General features: G+C 39.1%; 49 non-coding genes across 49 annotated transcripts; all 49 read right to left on the bottom strand.

Annotated features, from left to right (window-relative positions):
* Window positions 1–498: 498 nt before the first annotated feature.
* LOC149934716 (U6 spliceosomal RNA) lies at window positions 499–607 on the bottom strand. Its single transcript, XR_016472556.1, has one exon. It is a non-coding gene; the product is annotated as a U6 spliceosomal RNA (small nuclear RNA).
* A 246-nt stretch (window positions 608–853) lies between these two features.
* Window positions 854–962, bottom strand: LOC149934715 (U6 spliceosomal RNA). Its single transcript, XR_016472555.1, has one exon. It is a non-coding gene; the product is annotated as a U6 spliceosomal RNA (small nuclear RNA).
* A 246-nt stretch (window positions 963–1,208) lies between these two features.
* LOC149934714 (U6 spliceosomal RNA) lies at window positions 1,209–1,317 on the bottom strand. Its single transcript, XR_016472554.1, has one exon. It is a non-coding gene; the product is annotated as a U6 spliceosomal RNA (small nuclear RNA).
* A 246-nt stretch (window positions 1,318–1,563) lies between these two features.
* On the bottom strand, window positions 1,564–1,672 carry LOC149934713 (U6 spliceosomal RNA). The gene has a single exon (XR_016472553.1). It is a non-coding gene; the product is annotated as a U6 spliceosomal RNA (small nuclear RNA).
* A 246-nt stretch (window positions 1,673–1,918) lies between these two features.
* Window positions 1,919–2,027, bottom strand: LOC149934712 (U6 spliceosomal RNA). Its single transcript, XR_016472551.1, has one exon. It is a non-coding gene; the product is annotated as a U6 spliceosomal RNA (small nuclear RNA).
* Window positions 2,028–2,273: 246 nt separating this feature from the next.
* On the bottom strand, window positions 2,274–2,382 carry LOC149934711 (U6 spliceosomal RNA). The gene has a single exon (XR_016472654.1). It is a non-coding gene; the product is annotated as a U6 spliceosomal RNA (small nuclear RNA).
* A 246-nt stretch (window positions 2,383–2,628) lies between these two features.
* Window positions 2,629–2,737, bottom strand: LOC149934710 (U6 spliceosomal RNA). The gene has a single exon (XR_016472550.1). It is a non-coding gene; the product is annotated as a U6 spliceosomal RNA (small nuclear RNA).
* A 246-nt stretch (window positions 2,738–2,983) lies between these two features.
* Window positions 2,984–3,091, bottom strand: LOC149934709 (U6 spliceosomal RNA). The gene has a single exon (XR_016472474.1). It is a non-coding gene; the product is annotated as a U6 spliceosomal RNA (small nuclear RNA).
* Window positions 3,092–3,337: 246 nt separating this feature from the next.
* LOC149934708 (U6 spliceosomal RNA) lies at window positions 3,338–3,446 on the bottom strand. The gene has a single exon (XR_016472549.1). It is a non-coding gene; the product is annotated as a U6 spliceosomal RNA (small nuclear RNA).
* Window positions 3,447–3,692: 246 nt separating this feature from the next.
* LOC149934707 (U6 spliceosomal RNA) lies at window positions 3,693–3,801 on the bottom strand. The gene has a single exon (XR_016472548.1). It is a non-coding gene; the product is annotated as a U6 spliceosomal RNA (small nuclear RNA).
* Window positions 3,802–4,047: 246 nt separating this feature from the next.
* Window positions 4,048–4,156, bottom strand: LOC149934706 (U6 spliceosomal RNA). The gene has a single exon (XR_016472547.1). It is a non-coding gene; the product is annotated as a U6 spliceosomal RNA (small nuclear RNA).
* Window positions 4,157–4,402: 246 nt separating this feature from the next.
* LOC149934705 (U6 spliceosomal RNA) lies at window positions 4,403–4,511 on the bottom strand. Its single transcript, XR_016472546.1, has one exon. It is a non-coding gene; the product is annotated as a U6 spliceosomal RNA (small nuclear RNA).
* A 246-nt stretch (window positions 4,512–4,757) lies between these two features.
* Window positions 4,758–4,866, bottom strand: LOC149934704 (U6 spliceosomal RNA). Its single transcript, XR_016472640.1, has one exon. It is a non-coding gene; the product is annotated as a U6 spliceosomal RNA (small nuclear RNA).
* Window positions 4,867–5,111: 245 nt separating this feature from the next.
* LOC149934703 (U6 spliceosomal RNA) lies at window positions 5,112–5,220 on the bottom strand. The gene has a single exon (XR_016472545.1). It is a non-coding gene; the product is annotated as a U6 spliceosomal RNA (small nuclear RNA).
* A 246-nt stretch (window positions 5,221–5,466) lies between these two features.
* Window positions 5,467–5,575, bottom strand: LOC149934702 (U6 spliceosomal RNA). The gene has a single exon (XR_016472544.1). It is a non-coding gene; the product is annotated as a U6 spliceosomal RNA (small nuclear RNA).
* A 246-nt stretch (window positions 5,576–5,821) lies between these two features.
* On the bottom strand, window positions 5,822–5,930 carry LOC149934701 (U6 spliceosomal RNA). The gene has a single exon (XR_016472651.1). It is a non-coding gene; the product is annotated as a U6 spliceosomal RNA (small nuclear RNA).
* Window positions 5,931–6,176: 246 nt separating this feature from the next.
* Window positions 6,177–6,285, bottom strand: LOC149934700 (U6 spliceosomal RNA). Its single transcript, XR_016472653.1, has one exon. It is a non-coding gene; the product is annotated as a U6 spliceosomal RNA (small nuclear RNA).
* Window positions 6,286–6,531: 246 nt separating this feature from the next.
* LOC149934699 (U6 spliceosomal RNA) lies at window positions 6,532–6,640 on the bottom strand. Its single transcript, XR_016472543.1, has one exon. It is a non-coding gene; the product is annotated as a U6 spliceosomal RNA (small nuclear RNA).
* Window positions 6,641–6,886: 246 nt separating this feature from the next.
* LOC149934698 (U6 spliceosomal RNA) lies at window positions 6,887–6,994 on the bottom strand. The gene has a single exon (XR_016472463.1). It is a non-coding gene; the product is annotated as a U6 spliceosomal RNA (small nuclear RNA).
* Window positions 6,995–7,240: 246 nt separating this feature from the next.
* LOC149934697 (U6 spliceosomal RNA) lies at window positions 7,241–7,349 on the bottom strand. The gene has a single exon (XR_016472542.1). It is a non-coding gene; the product is annotated as a U6 spliceosomal RNA (small nuclear RNA).
* A 246-nt stretch (window positions 7,350–7,595) lies between these two features.
* LOC149934696 (U6 spliceosomal RNA) lies at window positions 7,596–7,704 on the bottom strand. Its single transcript, XR_016472540.1, has one exon. It is a non-coding gene; the product is annotated as a U6 spliceosomal RNA (small nuclear RNA).
* Window positions 7,705–7,950: 246 nt separating this feature from the next.
* On the bottom strand, window positions 7,951–8,059 carry LOC149934695 (U6 spliceosomal RNA). Its single transcript, XR_016472539.1, has one exon. It is a non-coding gene; the product is annotated as a U6 spliceosomal RNA (small nuclear RNA).
* A 246-nt stretch (window positions 8,060–8,305) lies between these two features.
* Window positions 8,306–8,414, bottom strand: LOC149934694 (U6 spliceosomal RNA). The gene has a single exon (XR_016472538.1). It is a non-coding gene; the product is annotated as a U6 spliceosomal RNA (small nuclear RNA).
* Window positions 8,415–8,660: 246 nt separating this feature from the next.
* Window positions 8,661–8,769, bottom strand: LOC149934693 (U6 spliceosomal RNA). The gene has a single exon (XR_016472639.1). It is a non-coding gene; the product is annotated as a U6 spliceosomal RNA (small nuclear RNA).
* A 245-nt stretch (window positions 8,770–9,014) lies between these two features.
* On the bottom strand, window positions 9,015–9,123 carry LOC149934692 (U6 spliceosomal RNA). The gene has a single exon (XR_016472537.1). It is a non-coding gene; the product is annotated as a U6 spliceosomal RNA (small nuclear RNA).
* Window positions 9,124–9,369: 246 nt separating this feature from the next.
* LOC149934691 (U6 spliceosomal RNA) lies at window positions 9,370–9,478 on the bottom strand. Its single transcript, XR_016472536.1, has one exon. It is a non-coding gene; the product is annotated as a U6 spliceosomal RNA (small nuclear RNA).
* Window positions 9,479–9,724: 246 nt separating this feature from the next.
* On the bottom strand, window positions 9,725–9,833 carry LOC149934690 (U6 spliceosomal RNA). The gene has a single exon (XR_016472650.1). It is a non-coding gene; the product is annotated as a U6 spliceosomal RNA (small nuclear RNA).
* Window positions 9,834–10,079: 246 nt separating this feature from the next.
* On the bottom strand, window positions 10,080–10,188 carry LOC149934689 (U6 spliceosomal RNA). Its single transcript, XR_016472684.1, has one exon. It is a non-coding gene; the product is annotated as a U6 spliceosomal RNA (small nuclear RNA).
* A 246-nt stretch (window positions 10,189–10,434) lies between these two features.
* Window positions 10,435–10,543, bottom strand: LOC149934688 (U6 spliceosomal RNA). The gene has a single exon (XR_016472649.1). It is a non-coding gene; the product is annotated as a U6 spliceosomal RNA (small nuclear RNA).
* Window positions 10,544–10,788: 245 nt separating this feature from the next.
* On the bottom strand, window positions 10,789–10,897 carry LOC149934687 (U6 spliceosomal RNA). The gene has a single exon (XR_016472692.1). It is a non-coding gene; the product is annotated as a U6 spliceosomal RNA (small nuclear RNA).
* Window positions 10,898–11,143: 246 nt separating this feature from the next.
* On the bottom strand, window positions 11,144–11,252 carry LOC149934686 (U6 spliceosomal RNA). The gene has a single exon (XR_016472535.1). It is a non-coding gene; the product is annotated as a U6 spliceosomal RNA (small nuclear RNA).
* A 246-nt stretch (window positions 11,253–11,498) lies between these two features.
* On the bottom strand, window positions 11,499–11,607 carry LOC149934685 (U6 spliceosomal RNA). Its single transcript, XR_016472534.1, has one exon. It is a non-coding gene; the product is annotated as a U6 spliceosomal RNA (small nuclear RNA).
* Window positions 11,608–11,853: 246 nt separating this feature from the next.
* On the bottom strand, window positions 11,854–11,962 carry LOC149934684 (U6 spliceosomal RNA). Its single transcript, XR_016472533.1, has one exon. It is a non-coding gene; the product is annotated as a U6 spliceosomal RNA (small nuclear RNA).
* Window positions 11,963–12,209: 247 nt separating this feature from the next.
* LOC149934683 (U6 spliceosomal RNA) lies at window positions 12,210–12,318 on the bottom strand. Its single transcript, XR_016472532.1, has one exon. It is a non-coding gene; the product is annotated as a U6 spliceosomal RNA (small nuclear RNA).
* Window positions 12,319–12,564: 246 nt separating this feature from the next.
* Window positions 12,565–12,673, bottom strand: LOC149934682 (U6 spliceosomal RNA). The gene has a single exon (XR_016472531.1). It is a non-coding gene; the product is annotated as a U6 spliceosomal RNA (small nuclear RNA).
* Window positions 12,674–12,919: 246 nt separating this feature from the next.
* Window positions 12,920–13,028, bottom strand: LOC149934681 (U6 spliceosomal RNA). The gene has a single exon (XR_016472691.1). It is a non-coding gene; the product is annotated as a U6 spliceosomal RNA (small nuclear RNA).
* Window positions 13,029–13,273: 245 nt separating this feature from the next.
* Window positions 13,274–13,382, bottom strand: LOC149934680 (U6 spliceosomal RNA). The gene has a single exon (XR_016472529.1). It is a non-coding gene; the product is annotated as a U6 spliceosomal RNA (small nuclear RNA).
* A 246-nt stretch (window positions 13,383–13,628) lies between these two features.
* LOC149934679 (U6 spliceosomal RNA) lies at window positions 13,629–13,737 on the bottom strand. The gene has a single exon (XR_016472682.1). It is a non-coding gene; the product is annotated as a U6 spliceosomal RNA (small nuclear RNA).
* A 246-nt stretch (window positions 13,738–13,983) lies between these two features.
* LOC149934678 (U6 spliceosomal RNA) lies at window positions 13,984–14,092 on the bottom strand. The gene has a single exon (XR_016472528.1). It is a non-coding gene; the product is annotated as a U6 spliceosomal RNA (small nuclear RNA).
* A 246-nt stretch (window positions 14,093–14,338) lies between these two features.
* LOC149934677 (U6 spliceosomal RNA) lies at window positions 14,339–14,447 on the bottom strand. Its single transcript, XR_016472527.1, has one exon. It is a non-coding gene; the product is annotated as a U6 spliceosomal RNA (small nuclear RNA).
* Window positions 14,448–14,693: 246 nt separating this feature from the next.
* On the bottom strand, window positions 14,694–14,802 carry LOC149934676 (U6 spliceosomal RNA). The gene has a single exon (XR_016472526.1). It is a non-coding gene; the product is annotated as a U6 spliceosomal RNA (small nuclear RNA).
* Window positions 14,803–15,048: 246 nt separating this feature from the next.
* LOC149934675 (U6 spliceosomal RNA) lies at window positions 15,049–15,157 on the bottom strand. Its single transcript, XR_016472525.1, has one exon. It is a non-coding gene; the product is annotated as a U6 spliceosomal RNA (small nuclear RNA).
* A 246-nt stretch (window positions 15,158–15,403) lies between these two features.
* LOC149934674 (U6 spliceosomal RNA) lies at window positions 15,404–15,512 on the bottom strand. Its single transcript, XR_016472524.1, has one exon. It is a non-coding gene; the product is annotated as a U6 spliceosomal RNA (small nuclear RNA).
* Window positions 15,513–15,758: 246 nt separating this feature from the next.
* Window positions 15,759–15,867, bottom strand: LOC149934673 (U6 spliceosomal RNA). Its single transcript, XR_016472523.1, has one exon. It is a non-coding gene; the product is annotated as a U6 spliceosomal RNA (small nuclear RNA).
* A 246-nt stretch (window positions 15,868–16,113) lies between these two features.
* LOC149934672 (U6 spliceosomal RNA) lies at window positions 16,114–16,222 on the bottom strand. Its single transcript, XR_016472522.1, has one exon. It is a non-coding gene; the product is annotated as a U6 spliceosomal RNA (small nuclear RNA).
* A 246-nt stretch (window positions 16,223–16,468) lies between these two features.
* Window positions 16,469–16,577, bottom strand: LOC149934671 (U6 spliceosomal RNA). Its single transcript, XR_016472658.1, has one exon. It is a non-coding gene; the product is annotated as a U6 spliceosomal RNA (small nuclear RNA).
* Window positions 16,578–16,823: 246 nt separating this feature from the next.
* Window positions 16,824–16,932, bottom strand: LOC149934670 (U6 spliceosomal RNA). Its single transcript, XR_016472521.1, has one exon. It is a non-coding gene; the product is annotated as a U6 spliceosomal RNA (small nuclear RNA).
* A 246-nt stretch (window positions 16,933–17,178) lies between these two features.
* LOC149934669 (U6 spliceosomal RNA) lies at window positions 17,179–17,287 on the bottom strand. Its single transcript, XR_016472659.1, has one exon. It is a non-coding gene; the product is annotated as a U6 spliceosomal RNA (small nuclear RNA).
* Window positions 17,288–17,533: 246 nt separating this feature from the next.
* LOC149934668 (U6 spliceosomal RNA) lies at window positions 17,534–17,642 on the bottom strand. Its single transcript, XR_016472703.1, has one exon. It is a non-coding gene; the product is annotated as a U6 spliceosomal RNA (small nuclear RNA).
* Window positions 17,643–17,738: the final 96 nt, after the last annotated feature.

The raw sequence follows: 17,738 nt of genomic DNA, 5'->3' as shown, positions 1-17,738 counted from the left end.
TGAATTAATGACTTCAAAAGTCGCTTGATGATATAGGCCTAAGGTGGTGCCTTGGGTATTAGCCTAGCTGATTATTATTATTATAAAGGCGCAATAGTTCATTACATAAGCCATGAAAATTAGTAATAAAAACAAATTTACAATAAAAAATACTTTCTAATGCTTTGTTTAGTCTTGAAGAGTTGAAAGTTCAGCAGCGGGCATACATGTGGAAAAGGAACTTTTAAATGTTTATAACGGAGAAAGGGAGATAAAACTTTTGCCATTCATATGCCACACGTGCTAGTCTCTGGGTAGGAGCAGCCTTTAAATTGTGCGAAAGTTAAAATTATATTTGTAAAACGTAGTGGTTCAGTTTAATTTTTATGCTTTATTTATTTTTATTACATTATTAATAAAAAAATTAATAAGGCAAAATTTAAATAATATCTAACGAGTAAAAAATTAATAATCCCGTCGTTTCCCTAATACGAAATTTAACCAAGTAGGGGGCGACGAAAAAATTTGGAACGCTTCACGATTTTGCGTGTCATCCTTGCGCAGGGGCCATGCTAATCTTCTCTGTATCGTTCCAATTTTAGTAAATGTCAGATTCCGAAGAATCGACACACTCGCTAGGGGCCCACTCCGTTTATATAGCCCCATTTTCGATTTAGTCACTTTACCCTATATGACCTCGGAAATTAAGAAAACTCTCAATCGCGCGCGTTTTTCGCCCAATATTTTTTAAACGGTTTCTTTCTTACCACGCTGGTTTTAATATCATCTTAAATTTAAATAATATCTAACGAGTAAAAAATTAATAATCCCGTCGTTTCCCTAATACGAAATTTAACCAAGTAGGGGGCGACGAAAAAATTTGGAACGCTTCACGATTTTGCGTGTCATCCTTGCGCAGGGGCCATGCTAATCTTCTCTGTATCGTTCCAATTTTAGTAAATGTCAGATTCCGAAGAATCGACACACTCGCTAGGGGCCCACTCCGCTTATATAGCCCCATTTTCGATTTAGTCACTTTACCCTATATGACCTCGGAAATTAAGAAAACTCTCAATCGCGCGCGTTTTTCGCCCAATATTTTTTAAACGGTTTCTTTCTTACCACGCTGGTTTTAATATCATCTTAAATTTAAATAATATCTAACGAGTAAAAAATTAATAATCCCGTCGTTTCCCTAATACGAAATTTAACCAAGTAGGGGGCGACGAAAAAATTTGGAACGCTTCACGATTTTGCGTGTCATCCTTGCGCAGGGGCCATGCTAATCTTCTCTGTATCGTTCCAATTTTAGTAAATGTCAGATTCCGAAGAATCGACACACTCGCTAGGGGCCCACTCCGCTTATATAGCCCCATTTTCGATTTAGTCACTTTACCCTATATGACCTCGGAAATTAAGAAAACTCTCAATCGCGCGCGTTTTTCGCCCAATATTTTTTAAACGGTTTCTTTCTTACCACGCTGGTTTTAATATCATCTTAAATTTAAATAATATCTAACGAGTAAAAAATTAATAATCCCGTCGTTTCCCTAATACGAAATTTAACCAAGTAGGGGGCGACGAAAAAATTTGGAACGCTTCACGATTTTGCGTGTCATCCTTGCGCAGGGGCCATGCTAATCTTCTCTGTATCGTTCCAATTTTAGTAAATGTCAGATTCCGAAGAATCGACACACTCGCTGGGGGCCCACTCCGCTTATATAGCCCCATTTTCGATTTAGTCACTTTACCCTATATGACCTCGGAAATTAAGAAAATTCTCAATCGCGCGCGTTTTTCGCCCAATATTTTTTAAACGGTTTCTTTCTTACCACGCTGGTTTTAATATCATCTTAAATTTAAATAATATCTAACGAGTAAAAAATTAATAATCCCGTCGTTTCCCTAATACGAAATTTAACCAAGTAGGGGGCGACGAAAAAATTTGGAACGCTTCACGATTTTGCGTGTCATCCTTGCGCAGGGGCCATGCTAATCTTCTCTGTATCGTTCCAATTTTAGTAAATGTCAGATTCCGAAGAATCGACACACTCGCTAGGGGCCCACTCCGCTTATATAGCCCCATTTTCGATTTAGTCACTTTACCCTATATGACCTCGGAAATTAAGAAAACTCTCAATCGCGCGCATTTTTCGCACAATATTTTTTAAACGGTTTCTTTCTTACCACGCTGGTTTTAATATCATCTTAAATTTAAATAATATCTAACGAGTAAAAAATTAATAATCCCGTCGTTTCCCTAATACGAAATTTAACCAAGTAGGGGGCGACGAAAAAATTTGGAACGCTTCAAGATTTTGCGTGTCATCCTTGCGCAGGGGCCATGCTAATCTTCTCTGTATCGTTCCAATTTTAGTAAATGTCAGATTCCGAAGAATCGACACACTCGCTAGGGGCCCACTCCGCTTATATAGCCCCATTTTCGATTTAGTCACTTTACCCTATATGACCTCGGAAATTAAGAAAACTCTCAATCGCGCGCGTTTTTCGCCCAATATTTTTTAAACGGTTTCTTTCTTACCACGTTGGTTTTAATATCATCTTAAATTTAAATAATATCTAACGAGTAAAAAATTAATAATCCCGTCGTTTCCCTAATACGAAATTTAACCAAGTAGGGGGCGACGAAAAAATTTGGAACGCTTCACGATTTTGCGTGTCATCCTTGCGCAGGGGCCATGCTAATCTTCTCTGTATCGTTCCAATTTTAGTAAATGTCAGATTCCGAAGAATCGACACACTCGCTAGGGGCCCACTCCGCTTATATAGCCCCATTTTCGATTTAGTCACTTTACCCTATATGACCTCGGAAATTAAGAAAACTCTCAATCGCGCGCGTTTTTCGCCCAATATTTTTTAAACGGTTTCTTTCTTACCACGTTGGTTTTAATATCATCTTAAATTTAAATGATATCTAACGAGTAAAAAATTAATAATCCCGTCGTTTCCCTAATACGAAATTTAACCAAGTAGGGGGCGACGAAAAAATTTGGAACGCTTCACGATTTTGCGTGTCATCCTTGCGCAGGGGCCATGCTAATCTTCTCTGTATCGTTCCAATTTTAGTAAATGTCAGATTCCGAAAATCGACACACTCGCTAGGGGCCCACTCCGCTTATATAGCCCCATTTTCGATTTAGTCACTTTACCCTATATGACCTCGGAAATTAAGAAAACTCTCAATCGCGCGCGTTTTTCGCCCAATATTTTTTAAACGGTTTCTTTCTTACCACGCTGGTTTTAATATCATCTTAAATTTAAATAATATCTAATGAGTAAAAAATTAATAATCCCGTCGTTTCCCTAATACGAAATTTAACCAAGTAGGGGGCGACGAAAAAATTTGGAACGCTTCACGATTTTGCGTGTCATCCTTGCGCAGGGGCCATGCTAATCTTCTCTGTATCGTTCCAATTTTAGTAAATGTCAGATTCCGAAGAATCGACACACTCGCTAGGGGCCCACTCCGCTTATATAGCCCCATTTTCGATTTAGTCACTTTACCCTATATGACCTCGGAAATTAAGAAAACTCTCAATCGCGCGCGTTTTTCGCCCAATATTTTTTAAACGGTTTCTTTCTTACCACGCTGGTTTTAATATCATCTTAAATTTAAATAATATCTAACGAGTAAAAAATTAATAATCCCGTCGTTTCCCTAATACGAAATTTAACCAAGTAGGGGGCGACGAAAAAATTTGGAACGCTTCACGATTTTGCGTGTCATCCTTGCGCAGGGGCCATGCTAATCTTCTCTGTATCGTTCCAATTTTAGTAAATGTCAGATTCCGAAGAATCGACACACTCGCTAGGGGCCCACTCCGCTTATATAGCCCTATTTTCGATTTAGTCACTTTACCCTATATGACCTCGGAAATTAAGAAAACTCTCAATCGCGCGCGTTTTTCGCCCAATATTTTTTAAACGGTTTCTTTCTTACCACGCTGGTTTTAATATCATCTTAAATTTAAATAATATCTAACGAGTAAAAAATTAATAATCCCGTCGTTTCCCTAATACGAAATTTAACCAAGTAGGGGGCGACGAAAAAATTTGGAACGCTTCACGATTTTGCGTGTCATCCTTGCGCAGGGGCCATGCTAATCTTCTCTGTATCGTTCCAATTTTAGTAAATGTCAGATTCCGAAGAATCGACACACTCGCTAGGGGCCCACTCCGCTTATATAGCCCCATTTTCGATTTAGTCACTTTACCCTATATGACCTCGGAAATTAAGAAAACTCTCAATCGCGCGCGTTTTTCGCCCAATATTTTTTAAACGGTTTCTTTCTTACCACGCTGGTTTTAATATCATCTTAAATTTAAATAATATCTAACGAGTAAAAAATTAATAATCCCGTCGTTTCCCTAATACGAAATTTAACCAAGTAGGGGGCGACGAAAAAATTTGGAACGCTTCACGATTTTGCGTGTCATCCTTGCGCAGGGGCCATGCTAATCTTCTCTGTATCGTTCCAATTTTAGTAAATGTCAGATTCCGAAGAATCGACACACTCGCTAGGGGCCCACTCCGCTTATATAGCCCCATTTTCGATTTAGTCACTTTACCCTATATGACCTCGTAAATTAAGAAAACTCTCAATCGCGCGCGTTTTTCGCCCAATATTTTTTAAACGGTTTCTTTCTTACCACGCTGGTTTTAATATCATCTTAAATTTAAATAATATCTAACGAGTAAAAAATTAATAATCCCGTCGTTTCCCTAATACGAAATTTAACCAAGTAGGGGGCGACGAAAAAATTTGGAATGCTTCACGATTTTGCGTGTCATCCTTGCGCAGGGGCCATGCTAATCTTCTCTGTATCGTTCCAATTTTAGTAAATGTCAGATTCCGAAGAATCGACACACTCGCTAGGGGCCCATTCCGCTTATATAGCCCCATTTTCGATTTAGTCACTTTACCCTATATGACCTCGGAAATTAAGAAAACTCTCAATCGCGCGCGTTTTTCGCCCAATATTTTTTAAACGGTTTCTTTCTTACCACGCTGGTTTTAATATCATCTTAAATTTAAATAATATCTAACGAGTAAAAAATTAATAATCCCGTCGTTTCCCTAATACGAAATTTAACCAAGTAGGGGCGACGAAAAAATTTGGAACGCTTCACGATTTTGCGTGTCATCCTTGCGCAGGGGCCATGCTAATCTTCTCTGTATCGTTCCAATTTTAGTAAATGTCAGATTCCGAAGAATCGACACACTCGCTAGGGGCCCACTCCGCTTATATAGCCCCATTTTCGATTTAGTCACTTTACCCTATATGACCTCGGAAATTAAGAAAACTCTCAATCGCGCGCGTTTTTCGCCCAATATTTTTTAAACGGTTTCTTTCTTACCACGCTAATTTTAATATCATCTTAAATTTAAATAATATCTAACGAGTAAAAAATTAATAATCCCGTCGTTTCCCTAATACGAAATTTAACCAAGTAGGGGGCGACGAAAAAATTTGGAACGCTTCACGATTTTGCGTGTCATCCTTGCGCAGGGGCCATGCTAATCTTCTCTGTATCGTTCCAATTTTAGTAAATGTCAGATTCCGAAGAATCGACACACTCGCTAGGGGCCCACTCCGCTTATATAGCCCCATTTTCGATTTAGTCACTTTACCCTATATGACCTCGGAAATTAAGAAAACTCTCAATCGCGCGCGTTTTTCGCCCAATATTTTTTAAACGGTTTCTTTCTTACCACGTTGGTTTTAATATCATCTTAAATTTAAATAATATCTAACGAGTAAAAAATTAACAATCCCGTCGTTTCCCTAATACGAAATTTAACCAAGTAGGGGGCGACGAAAAAATTTGGAACGCTTCACGATTTTGCGTGTCATCCTTGCGCAGGGGCCATGCTAATCTTCTCTGTATCATTCCAATTTTAGTAAATGTCAGATTCCGAAGAATCGACACACTCGCTAGGGGCCCACTCCGCTTATATAGCCCCATTTTCGATTTAGTCACTTTACCCTATATGACCTCGGAAATTAAGAAAACTCTCAATCGCGCGCGTTTTTCGCCCAATATTTTTTAAACGGTTTCTTTCTTACCACGCTGGTTTTAATATCATCTTAAATTTAAATAATATCTAACGAGTAAAAAATTAATAATCCCGTCGTTTCCCTAATACGAAATTTAACCAAGTAGGGGGCGACGAAAAAATTTGGAACGCTTCAAGATTTTGCGTGTCATCCTTGCGCAGGGGCCATGCTAATCTTCTCTGTATCGTTCCAATTTTAGTAAATGTCAGATTCCGAAGAATCGACACACTCGCTAGGGGCCCACTCCGCTTATATAGCCCCATTTTCGATTTAGTCACTTTACCCTATATGACCTCGGAAATTAAGAAAACTCTCAATCGCGCGCGTTTTTCGCCCAATATTTTTTAAACGGTTTCTTTCTTACCACGTTGGTTTTAATATCATCTTAAATTTAAATAATATCTAACGAGTAAAAAATTAATAATCCCGTCGTTTCCCTAATACGAAATTTAACCAAGTAGGGGGCGACGAAAAAATTTGGAACGCTTCACGATTTTGCGTGTCATCCTTGCGCAGGGGCCATGCTAATCTTCTCTGTATCGTTCCAATTTTAGTAAATGTCAGATTCCGAAGAATCGACACACTCGCTAGGGGCCCACTCCGCTTATATAGCCCCATTTTCGATTTAGTCACTTTACCCTATATGACCTCGGAAATTAAGAAAACTCTCAATCGCGCGCGTTTTTCGCCCAATATTTTTTAAACGGTTTCTTTCTTACCACGTTGGTTTTAATATCATCTTAAATTTAAATGATATCTAACGAGTAAAAAATTAATAATCCCGTCGTTTCCCTAATACGAAATTTAACCAAGTAGGGGGCGACGAAAAAATTTGGAACGCTTCACGATTTTGCGTGTCATCCTTGCGCAGGGGCCATGCTAATCTTCTCTGTATCGTTCCAATTTTAGTAAATGTCAGATTCCGAAAATCGACACACTCGCTAGGGGCCCACTCCGCTTATATAGCCCCATTTTCGATTTAGTCACTTTACCCTATATGACCTCGGAAATTAAGAAAACTCTCAATCGCGCGCGTTTTTCGCCCAATATTTTTTAAACGGTTTCTTTCTTACCACGCTGGTTTTAATATCATCTTAAATTTAAATAATATCTAATGAGTAAAAAATTAATAATCCCGTCGTTTCCCTAATACGAAATTTAACCAAGTAGGGGGCGACGAAAAAATTTGGAACGCTTCACGATTTTGCGTGTCATCCTTGCGCAGGGGCCATGCTAATCTTCTCTGTATCGTTCCAATTTTAGTAAATGTCAGATTCCGAAGAATCGACACACTCGCTAGGGGCCCACTCCGCTTATATAGCCCCATTTTCGATTTAGTCACTTTACCCTATATGACCTCGGAAATTAAGAAAACTCTCAATCGCGCGCGTTTTTCGCCCAATATTTTTTAAACGGTTTCTTTCTTACCACGCTGGTTTTAATATCATCTTAAATTTAAATAATATCTAACGAGTAAAAAATTAATAATCCCGTCGTTTCCCTAATACGAAATTTAACCAAGTAGGGGGCGACGAAAAAATTTGGAACGCTTCACGATTTTGCGTGTCATCCTTGCGCAGGGGCCATGCTAATCTTCTCTGTATCGTTCCAATTTTAGTAAATGTCAGATTCCGAAGAATCGACACACTCGCTAGGGGCCCACTCCGCTTATATAGCCCTATTTTCGATTTAGTCACTTTACCCTATATGACCTCGGAAATTAAGAAAACTCTCAATCGCGCGCGTTTTTCGCCCAATATTTTTTAAACGGTTTCTTTCTTACCACGCTGGTTTTAATATCATCTTAAATTTAAATAATATCTAACGAGTAAAAAATTAATAATCCCGTCGTTTCCCTAATACGAAATTTAACCAAGTAGGGGGCGACGAAAAAATTTGGAACGCTTCACGATTTTGCGTGTCATCCTTGCGCAGGGGCCATGCTAATCTTCTCTGTATCGTTCCAATTTTAGTAAATGTCAGATTCCGAAGAATCGACACACTCGCTAGGGGCCCACTCCGCTTATATAGCCCCATTTTCGATTTAGTCACTTTACCCTATATGACCTCGGAAATTAAGAAAACTCTCAATCGCGCGCGTTTTTCGCCCAATATTTTTTAAACGGTTTCTTTCTTACCACGCTGGTTTTAATATCATCTTAAATTTAAATAATATCTAACGAGTAAAAAATTAATAATCCCGTCGTTTCCCTAATACGAAATTTAACCAAGTAGGGGGCGACGAAAAAATTTGGAACGCTTCACGATTTTGCGTGTCATCCTTGCGCAGGGGCCATGCTAATCTTCTCTGTATCGTTCCAATTTTAGTAAATGTCAGATTCCGAAGAATCGACACACTCGCTAGGGGCCCACTCCGCTTATATAGCCCCATTTTCGATTTAGTCACTTTACCCTATATGACCTCGTAAATTAAGAAAACTCTCAATCGCGCGCGTTTTTCGCCCAATATTTTTTAAACGGTTTCTTTCTTACCACGCTGGTTTTAATATCATCTTAAATTTAAATAATATCTAACGAGTAAAAAATTAATAATCCCGTCGTTTCCCTAATACGAAATTTAACCAAGTAGGGGGCGACGAAAAAATTTGGAATGCTTCACGATTTTGCGTGTCATCCTTGCGCAGGGGCCATGCTAATCTTCTCTGTATCGTTCCAATTTTAGTAAATGTCAGATTCCGAAGAATCGACACACTCGCTAGGGGCCCATTCCGCTTATATAGCCCCATTTTCGATTTAGTCACTTTACCCTATATGACCTCGGAAATTAAGAAAACTCTCAATCGCGCGCGTTTTTCGCCCAATATTTTTTAAACGGTTTCTTTCTTACCACGCTGGTTTTAATATCATCTTAAATTTAAATAATATCTAACGAGTAAAAAATTAATAATCCCGTCGTTTCCCTAATACGAAATTTAACCAAGTAGGGGCGACGAAAAAATTTGGAACGCTTCACGATTTTGCGTGTCATCCTTGCGCAGGGGCCATGCTAATCTTCTCTGTATCGTTCCAATTTTAGTAAATGTCAGATTCCGAAGAATCGACACACTCGCTAGGGGCCCACTCCGCTTATATAGCCCCATTTTCGATTTAGTCACTTTACCCTATATGACCTCGGAAATTAAGAAAACTCTCAATCGCGCGCGTTTTTCGCCCAATATTTTTTAAACGGTTTCTTTCTTACCACGCTGGTTTTAATATCATCTTAAATTTAAATAATATCTAACGAGTAAAAAATTAATAATCCCGTCGTTTCCCTAATACGAAATTTAACCAAGTAGGGGGCGACGAAAAAATTTGGAACGCTTCACGATTTTGCGTGTCATCCTTGCGCAGGGGCCATGCTAATCTTCTCTGTATCGTTCCAATTTTAGTAAATGTCAGATTCCGAAGAATCGACACACTCGCTAGGGGCCCACTCCGCTTATATAGCCCCATTTTCGATTTAGTCACTTTACCCTATATGACCTCGGAAATTAAGAAAACTCTCAATCGCGCGCGTTTTTCGCCCAATATTTTTTAAACGGTTTCTTTCTTACCACGTTGGTTTTAATATCATCTTAAATTTAAATAATATCTAACGAGTAAAAAATTAACAATCCCGTCGTTTCCCTAATACGAAATTTAACCAAGTAGGGGGCGACGAAAAAATTTGGAACGCTTCACGATTTTGCGTGTCATCCTTGCGCAGGGGCCATGCTAATCTTCTCTGTATCATTCCAATTTTAGTAAATGTCAGATTCCGAAGAATCGACACACTCGCTAGGGGCCCACTCCGCTTATATAGCCCCATTTTCGATTTAGTCACTTTACCCTATATGACCTCGGAAATTAAGAAAACTCTCAATCGCGCGCGTTTTTCGCCCAATATTTTTTAAACGGTTTCTTTCTTACCACGCTGGTTTTAATATCATCTTAAATTTAAATAATATCTAACGAGTAAAAAATTAATAATCCCGTCGTTTCCCTAATACGAAATTTAACCAAGTAGGGGGCGACGAAAACATTTGGAACGCTTCACGATTTTGCGTGTCATCCTTGCGCAGGGGCCATGCTAATCTTCTCTGTATCGTTCCAATTTTAGTAAATGTCAGATTCCGAAGAATCGACACACTCGCTAGGGGCCCACTCCGCTTATATAGCCCCATTTTCGATTTAGTCACTTTACCCTATATGACCTCGGAAATTAAGAAAACTCTCAATCGCGCGCGTTTTTCGCCCAATATTTTTTAAACGGTTTCTTTCTTACCACGCTGGTTTTAATATCATCTTAAATTTAAATAATATCTAACGAGTAAAAAATTAATAATCCCGTCGTTTCCCTAATACGAAATTTAACCAAGTAGGGGGCGACGAAAAAATTTGGAACGCTTCACGATTTTGCGTGTCATCCTTGCGCAGGGGCCATGCTAATCTTCTCTGTATCGTTCCAATTTAAGTAAATGTCAGATTCCGAAGAATCGACACACTCGCTAGGGGCCCACTCCGCTTATATAGCCCATTTTCGATTTAGTCACTTTACCCTATATGACCTCGTAAATTAAGAAAACTCTCAATCGCGCGCGTTTTTCGCCCAATATTTTTTAAACGGTTTCTTTCTTACCACGCTGGTTTTAATATCATCTTAAATTTAAATAATATCTAACGAGTAAAAAATTAATAATCCCGTCGTTTCCCTAATACGAAATTTAACCAAGTAGGGGGCGACGAAAAAATTTGGAACGCTTCACGATTTTGCGTGTCATCCTTGCGCAGGGGCCATGCTAATCTTCTCTGCATCGTTCCAATTTTAGTAAATGTCAGATTCCGAAGAATCGACACACTCGCTAGGGGCCCACTCCGCTTATATAGCCCCATTTTCGATTTAGTCACTTTACCCTATATGACCTCGTAAATTAAGAAAACTCTCAATCGCGCGCGTTTTTCGCCCAATATTTTTTAAACGGATTCTTTCTTACCACGCTGGTTTTAATATCATCTTAAATTTAAATAATATCTAACGAGTAAAAAATTAATAATCCCGTCGTTTCCCTAATACGAAATTTAACCAAGTAGGGGGCGACGAAAAAATTTGGAACGCTTCACGATTTTGCGTGTCATCCTTGCGCAGGGGCCATGCTAATCTTCTCTGTATCGTTCCAATTTTAGTAAATGTCAGATTCCGAAGAATCGACACACTCGCTAGGGGCCCACTCCGCTTACATAGCCCCTTTTTCGATTTAGTCACTTTACACTCTATGTTCTCGGAAATTAAGAAAACTCTCAATCGCGCGCGTTTTTCGCCCAATATTTTTTAAACGGTTTCTTTCTTACCACGCTGGTTTTAATATCATCTTAAATTTAAATAATATCTAACGAGTAAAAAATTAATAATCCCGTCGTTTCCCTAATACGAAATTTAACCAAGTAGGGGGCGACGAAAAAATTTGGAACGCTTCACGATTTTGCGTGTCATCCTTGCGCAGGGGCCATGCTAATCTTCTCTGTATCGTTCCAATTTTAGTAAATGTCAGATTCCGAAGAATCGACACACTCGCTAGGGGCCCACTCCGCTTATATAGCCCCATTTTCGATTTAGTCACTTTACCCTATATGACCTCGGAAATTAAGAAAACTCTCAATCGCGCGCGTTTTTCGCCCAATATTTTTTAAACGGTTTCTTTCTTACCACGCTGGTTTTAATATCATCTTAAATTTAAATAATATCTAACGAGTAAAAAATTAATAATCCCGTCGTTTCCCTAATACGAAATTTAACCAAGTAGGGGGCGACGAAAAAATTTGGAACGCTTCACGATTTTGCGTGTCATCCTTGCGCAGGGGCCATGCTAATCTTCTCTGTATCGTTCCAATTTTAGTAAATGTCAGATTCCGAAGAATCGACACACTCGCTAGGGGGCCCACCCCGCTTATATAGCCCCATTTTCGATTTAGTCACTTTACCCTATATGACCTCGGAAATTAAGAAAACTCTCAATCGCGCGCGTTTTTCGCCCAATATTTTTTAAACGGTTTCTTTCTTACCACGCTGGTTTTAATATCATCTTAAATTTAAATAATATCTAACGAGTAAATAATTAATAATCCCGTCGTTTCCCTAATACGAAATTTAACCAAGTAGGGGGCGACGAAAAAATTTGGAACGCTTCACGATTTTGCGTGTCATCCTTGCGCAGGGGCCATGCTAATCTTCTCTGTATCGTTCCAATTTTAGTAAATGTCAGATTCCGAAGAATCGACACACTCGCTAGGGGCCCACTCCGCTTATATAGCCCCATTTTCGATTTAGTCACTTTACCCTATATGACCTCGGAAATTAAGAAAACTCTCAATCGCGCGCGTTTTTCGCCCAATATTTTTTAAACGGTTTCTTTCTTACCACGCTGGTTTTAATATCATCTTAAATTTAAATAATATCTAACGAGTAAAAAATTAATAATCCCGTCGTTTCCCTAATACGAAATTTAACCAAGTAGGGGGCGACGAAAAAATTTGGAACGCTTCACGATTTTGCGTGTCATCCTTGCGCAGGGGCCATGCTAATCTTCTCTGTATCGTTCCAATTTTAGTAAATGTCAGATTCCGAAGAATCGACACACTCGCTAGGGGCCCACTCCGCTTATATAGCCCCATTTTCGATTTAGTCACTTTACCCTATATGACCTCGGAAATTAAGAAAACTCTCAATCGCGCGCGTTTTTCGCCAAATATTTTTTAAACGGTTTCTTTCTTACCACGCTGGTTTTAATATCATCTTAAATTTAAATAATATCTAACGAGTAAAAAATTAATAATCCCGTCGTTTCCCTAATACGAAATTTAACCAAGTAGGGGGCGACGAAAAAATTTGGAACGCTCCACGATTTTGCGTGTCATCCTTGCGCAGGGGCCATGCTAATCTTCTCTGTATCGTTCCAATTTTAGTAAATGTCAGATTCCGAAGAATCGACACACTCGCTAGGGGCCCATTCCGCTTATATAGCCCCATTTTCGATTTAGTCACTTTACCCTATATGACCTCGGAAATTAAGAAAACTCTCAATCGCGCGCGTTTTTCGCCCAATATTTTTTAAACGGTTTCTTTCTTACCACGCTGGTTTTAATATCATCTTAAATTTAAATAATATCTAACGAGTAAAAAATTAATAATCCCGTCGTTTCCCTAATACGAAATTTAACCAAGTAGGGGCGACGAAAAAATTTGGAACGCTTCACGATTTTGCGTGTCATCCTTGCGCAGGGGCCATGCTAATCTTCTCTGTATCGTTCCAATTTTAGTAAATGTCAGATTCCGAAGAATCGACACACTCGCTAGGGGCCCATTCCGCTTATATAGCCCCATTTTCGATTTAGTCACTTTACCCTATATGACCTCGGAAATTAAGAAAACTCTCAATCGCGCGCGTTTTTCGCCCAATATTTTTTAAACGGTTTCTTTCTTACCACGCTGGTTTTAATATCATCTTAAATTTAAATAATATCTAACGAGTAAAAAATTAATAATCCCGTCGTTTCCCTAATACGAAATTTAACCAAGTAGGGGGCGACGAAAAAATTTGGAACGCTTCACGATTTTGCGTGTCATCCTTGCGCAGGGGCCATGCTGATCTTCTCTGTATCGTTCCAATTTTAGTAAATGTCAGATTCCGAAGAATCGACACACTCGCTAGGGGCCCACTCCGCTTATATAGCCCCATTTTCGATTTAGTCACTTTACCCTATATGACCTCGGAAATTAAGAAAACTCTCAATCGCGCGCGTTTTTCGCCCAATATTTTTTAAACGGTTTCTTTCTTACCACGCTGGTTTTAATATCATCTTAAATTTAAATAATATCTAACGAGTAAAAAATTAATAATCCCGTCGTTTCCCTAATACGAAATTTAACCAAGTAGGGGGCGACGAAAAAATTTGGAACGCTTCACGATTTTGCGTGTCATCCTTGCGCAGGGGCCATGCTAATCTTCTCTGTATCGTTCCAATTTTAGTAAATGTCAGATTCCGAAGAATCGACACACTCGCTAGGGGCCCACTCCGCTTATATAGCCCCATTTTCGATTTAGTCACTTTACCCTATATGACCTCGGAAATTAAGAAAACTCTCAATCGCGCGCGTTTTTCGCCCAATATTTTTTAAACGGTTTCTTTCTTACCACGCTGGTTTTAATATCATCTTAAATTTAAATAATATCTAACGAGTAAAAAATTAATAATCCCGTCGTTTCCCTAATACGAAATCTAACCAAGTAGGGGGCGACGAAAAAATTTGGAACGCTTCACGATTTTGCGTGTCATCCTTGCGCAGGGGCCATGCTAATCTTCTCTGTATCGTTCCAATTTTAGTAAATGTCAGATTCCGAAGAATCGACACACTCGCTAGGGGCCCACTCCGCTTATATAGCCCCATTTTCGATTTAGTCACTTTACCCTATATGACCTCGGAAATTAAGAAAACTCTCAATCGCGCGCGTTTTTCGCCCAATATTTTTTAAACGGTTTCTTTCTTACCACGCTGGTTTTAATATCATCTTAAATTTAAATAATATCTAACGAGTAAAAAATTAATAATCCCGTCGTTTCCCTAATACGAAATTTAACCAAGTAGGGGGCGACGAAAAAATTTGGAACGCTTCACGATTTTGCGTGTCATCCTTGCGCAGGGGCCATGCTAATCTTCTCTGTATCGTTCCAATTTTAGTAAATGTCAGATTCCGAAGAATCGACACACTCGCTAGGGGCCCACTCCGCTTATATAGCCCCATTTTCGATTTAGTCACTTTACCCTATATGACCTCGGAAATTAAGAAAACTCTCAATCGCGCGCGTTTTTCGCCCAATATTTTTTAAACGGTTTCTTTCTTACCACGCTGGTTTTAATATCATCTTAAATTTAAATAATATCTAACGAGTAAAAAATTAATAATCCCGTCGTTTCCCTAATACGAAATTTAACCAAGTAGGGGGCGACGAAAAAATTTGGAACGCTTCACGATTTTGCGTGTCATCCTTGCGCAGGGGCCATGCTAATCTTCTCTGTATCGTTCCAATTTTAGTAAATGTCAGATTCCGAAGAATCGACACACTCGCTAGGGGCCCATTCCGCTTATATAGCCCCATTATCGATTTAGTCACTTTACCCTATATGACCTCGTAAATTAAGAAAACTCTCAATCGCGCGCGTTTTTCGCCCAATATTTTTTAAACGGTTTCTTTCTTACCACGCTGGTTTTAATATCATCTTAAATTTAAATAATATCTAACGAGTAAAAAATTTATAATCCCGTCGTTTCCCTAATACGAAATTTAACCAAGTAGGGGGCGACGAAAAAATTTGGAACGCTTCACGATTTTGCGTGTCATCCTTGCGCAGGGGCCATGCTAATCTTCTCTGTATCGTTCCAATTTTAGTAAATGTCAGATTCCGAAGAATCGACACACTCGCTAGGGGCCCACTCCGCTTATATAGCCCCATTTTCGATTTAGTCACTTTACCCTATATGACCTCGGAAATTAAGAAAACTCTCAATCGCGCGCGTTTTTTGCCCAATATTTTTTAAACGGTTTCTTTCTTACCACGCTGGTTTTAATATCATCTTAAATTTAAATAATATCTAACGAGTAAAAAATTAATAATCCCGTCGTTTCCCTAATACGAAATTTAACCAAGTAGGGGGCGACGAAAAAATTTGGAACGCTTCACGATTTTGCGTGTCATCCTTGCGCAGGGGCCATGCTAATCTTCTCTGTATCGTTCCAATTTTAGTAAATGTCAGATTCCGAAGAATCGACACACTCGCTAGGGGCCCACTCCGCTTATATAGCCCCATTTTCGATTTAGTCACTTTACCCTATATGACCTCGGAAATTAAGAAAACTCTCAATCGCGCGCGATTTTCGCCCAATATTTTTTAAACGGTTTCTTTCTTACCACGCTGGTTTTAATATCATCTTAAATTTAAATAATATCTAACGAGTAAAAAATTAATAATCCCGTCGTTTCCCTAATACGAAATTTAACCAAGTAGGGGGCGACGAAAAAATTTGGAACGCTTCACGATTTTGCGTGTCATCCTTGCGCAGGGGCCATGCTAATCTTCTCTGTATCGTTCCAATTTTAGTAAATGTCAGATTCCGAAGAATCGACACACTCGCTAGGGGCCCACTCCGCTTATATAGCCCCATTTTCGATTTAGTCACTTTACCCTATATGACCTCGTAAATTAAGAAAACTCTCAATCGCGCGCGTTTTTCGCCCAATATTTTTTAAACGGTTTCTTTCTTACCACGCTGGTTTTAATATCATCTTAAATTTAAATAATATCTAACGAGTAAAAAATTAATAATCCCGTCGTTTCCCTAATACGAAATTTAACCAAGTAGGGGGCGACGAAAAAATTTGGAACGCTTCACGATTTTGCGTGTCATCCTTGCGCAGGGGCTATGCTAATCTTCTCTGTATCGTTCCAATTTTAGTAAATGTCAGATTCCGAAGAATCGACACACTCGCTAGGGGCCCATTCCGCTTATATAGCCCCATTTTCGATTTAGTCACTTTACCCTATATGACCTCGTAAATTAAGAAAACTCTCAATCGCGCGCGTTTTTCGCCCAATATTTTTTAAACGGTTTCTTTCTTACCACGCTGGTTTTAATATCATCTTAAATTTAAATAATATCTAACGAGTAAAAAATTAATAATCCCGTCGTTTCCCTAATACGAAATTTAACCAAGTAGGGGGCGACGAAAAAATTTGGAACGCTTCACGATTTTGCGTGTCATCCTTGCGCAGGGGCCATGCTAATCTTCTCTGTATCGTTCCAATTTTAGTAAATGTCAGATTCCGAAGAATCGACACACTCGCTAGGGGCCCACTCCGCTTATATAGCCCCATTTTCGATTTAGTCACTTTACCCTATATGACCTCGGAAATTAAGAAAACTCTCAATCGCGCGCGTTTTTTGCCCAATATTTTTTAAACGGTTTCTTTCTTACCACGCTGGTTTTAATATCATCTTAAATTTAAATAATATCTAACGAGTAAAAAATTAATAATCCCGTCGTTTCCCTAATACGAAATTTAACCAAGTAGGGGGCGACGAAAAAATTTGGAACGGTTCACGATTTTGCGTGTCATCCTTGCGCAGGGGCCATGCTAATCTTCTCTGTATCGTTCCAATTTTAGTAAATGTCAGATTCCGAAGAATCGACACACTCGCTAAGGGCCCACTCCGCTTATATAGCCCCATTTTCGATTTAGTCACTTTACCCTATATGACCTCGGAAATTAAGAAAACTCTCAATCGCGCGCGTTTTTCGCCCAATATTTTTTAAACGGTTTCTTTCTTACCACGTTGGTTTTAATATCATCTTAAATTTAAATAATATCTAACGAGTAAAAAATTAATAATCCCGTCGTTTCCCTAATACGAAATTTAACCAAGTAGGGGGCGACGAAAAAATTTGGAACGCTTCACGATTTTGCGTGTAATCCTTGCGCAGGGGCCATGCTAATCTTCTCTGTATCGTTCCAATTTTAGTAAATGTCAGATTCCGAAGAATCGACACACTCGCTAGGGGCCCACTCCGCTTATATAGCCCCATTTTCGATTTAGTCACTTTACCCTATATGACCTCGGAAATTAAGAAAACTCTCAATCGC

This window comes from Leiobunum rupestre, chromosome 7, assembly GCF_980474605.1.
Source record: "Leiobunum rupestre chromosome 7, qqLeiRupe1.1.hap1, whole genome shotgun sequence".
Taxonomy (NCBI): Eukaryota; Metazoa; Arthropoda; class Arachnida; order Opiliones; family Sclerosomatidae; genus Leiobunum; species Leiobunum rupestre.
The sequence above is the reverse complement of the archived record's forward strand: the minus strand, read 5'-3'. Positions and strand labels throughout refer to the sequence as shown.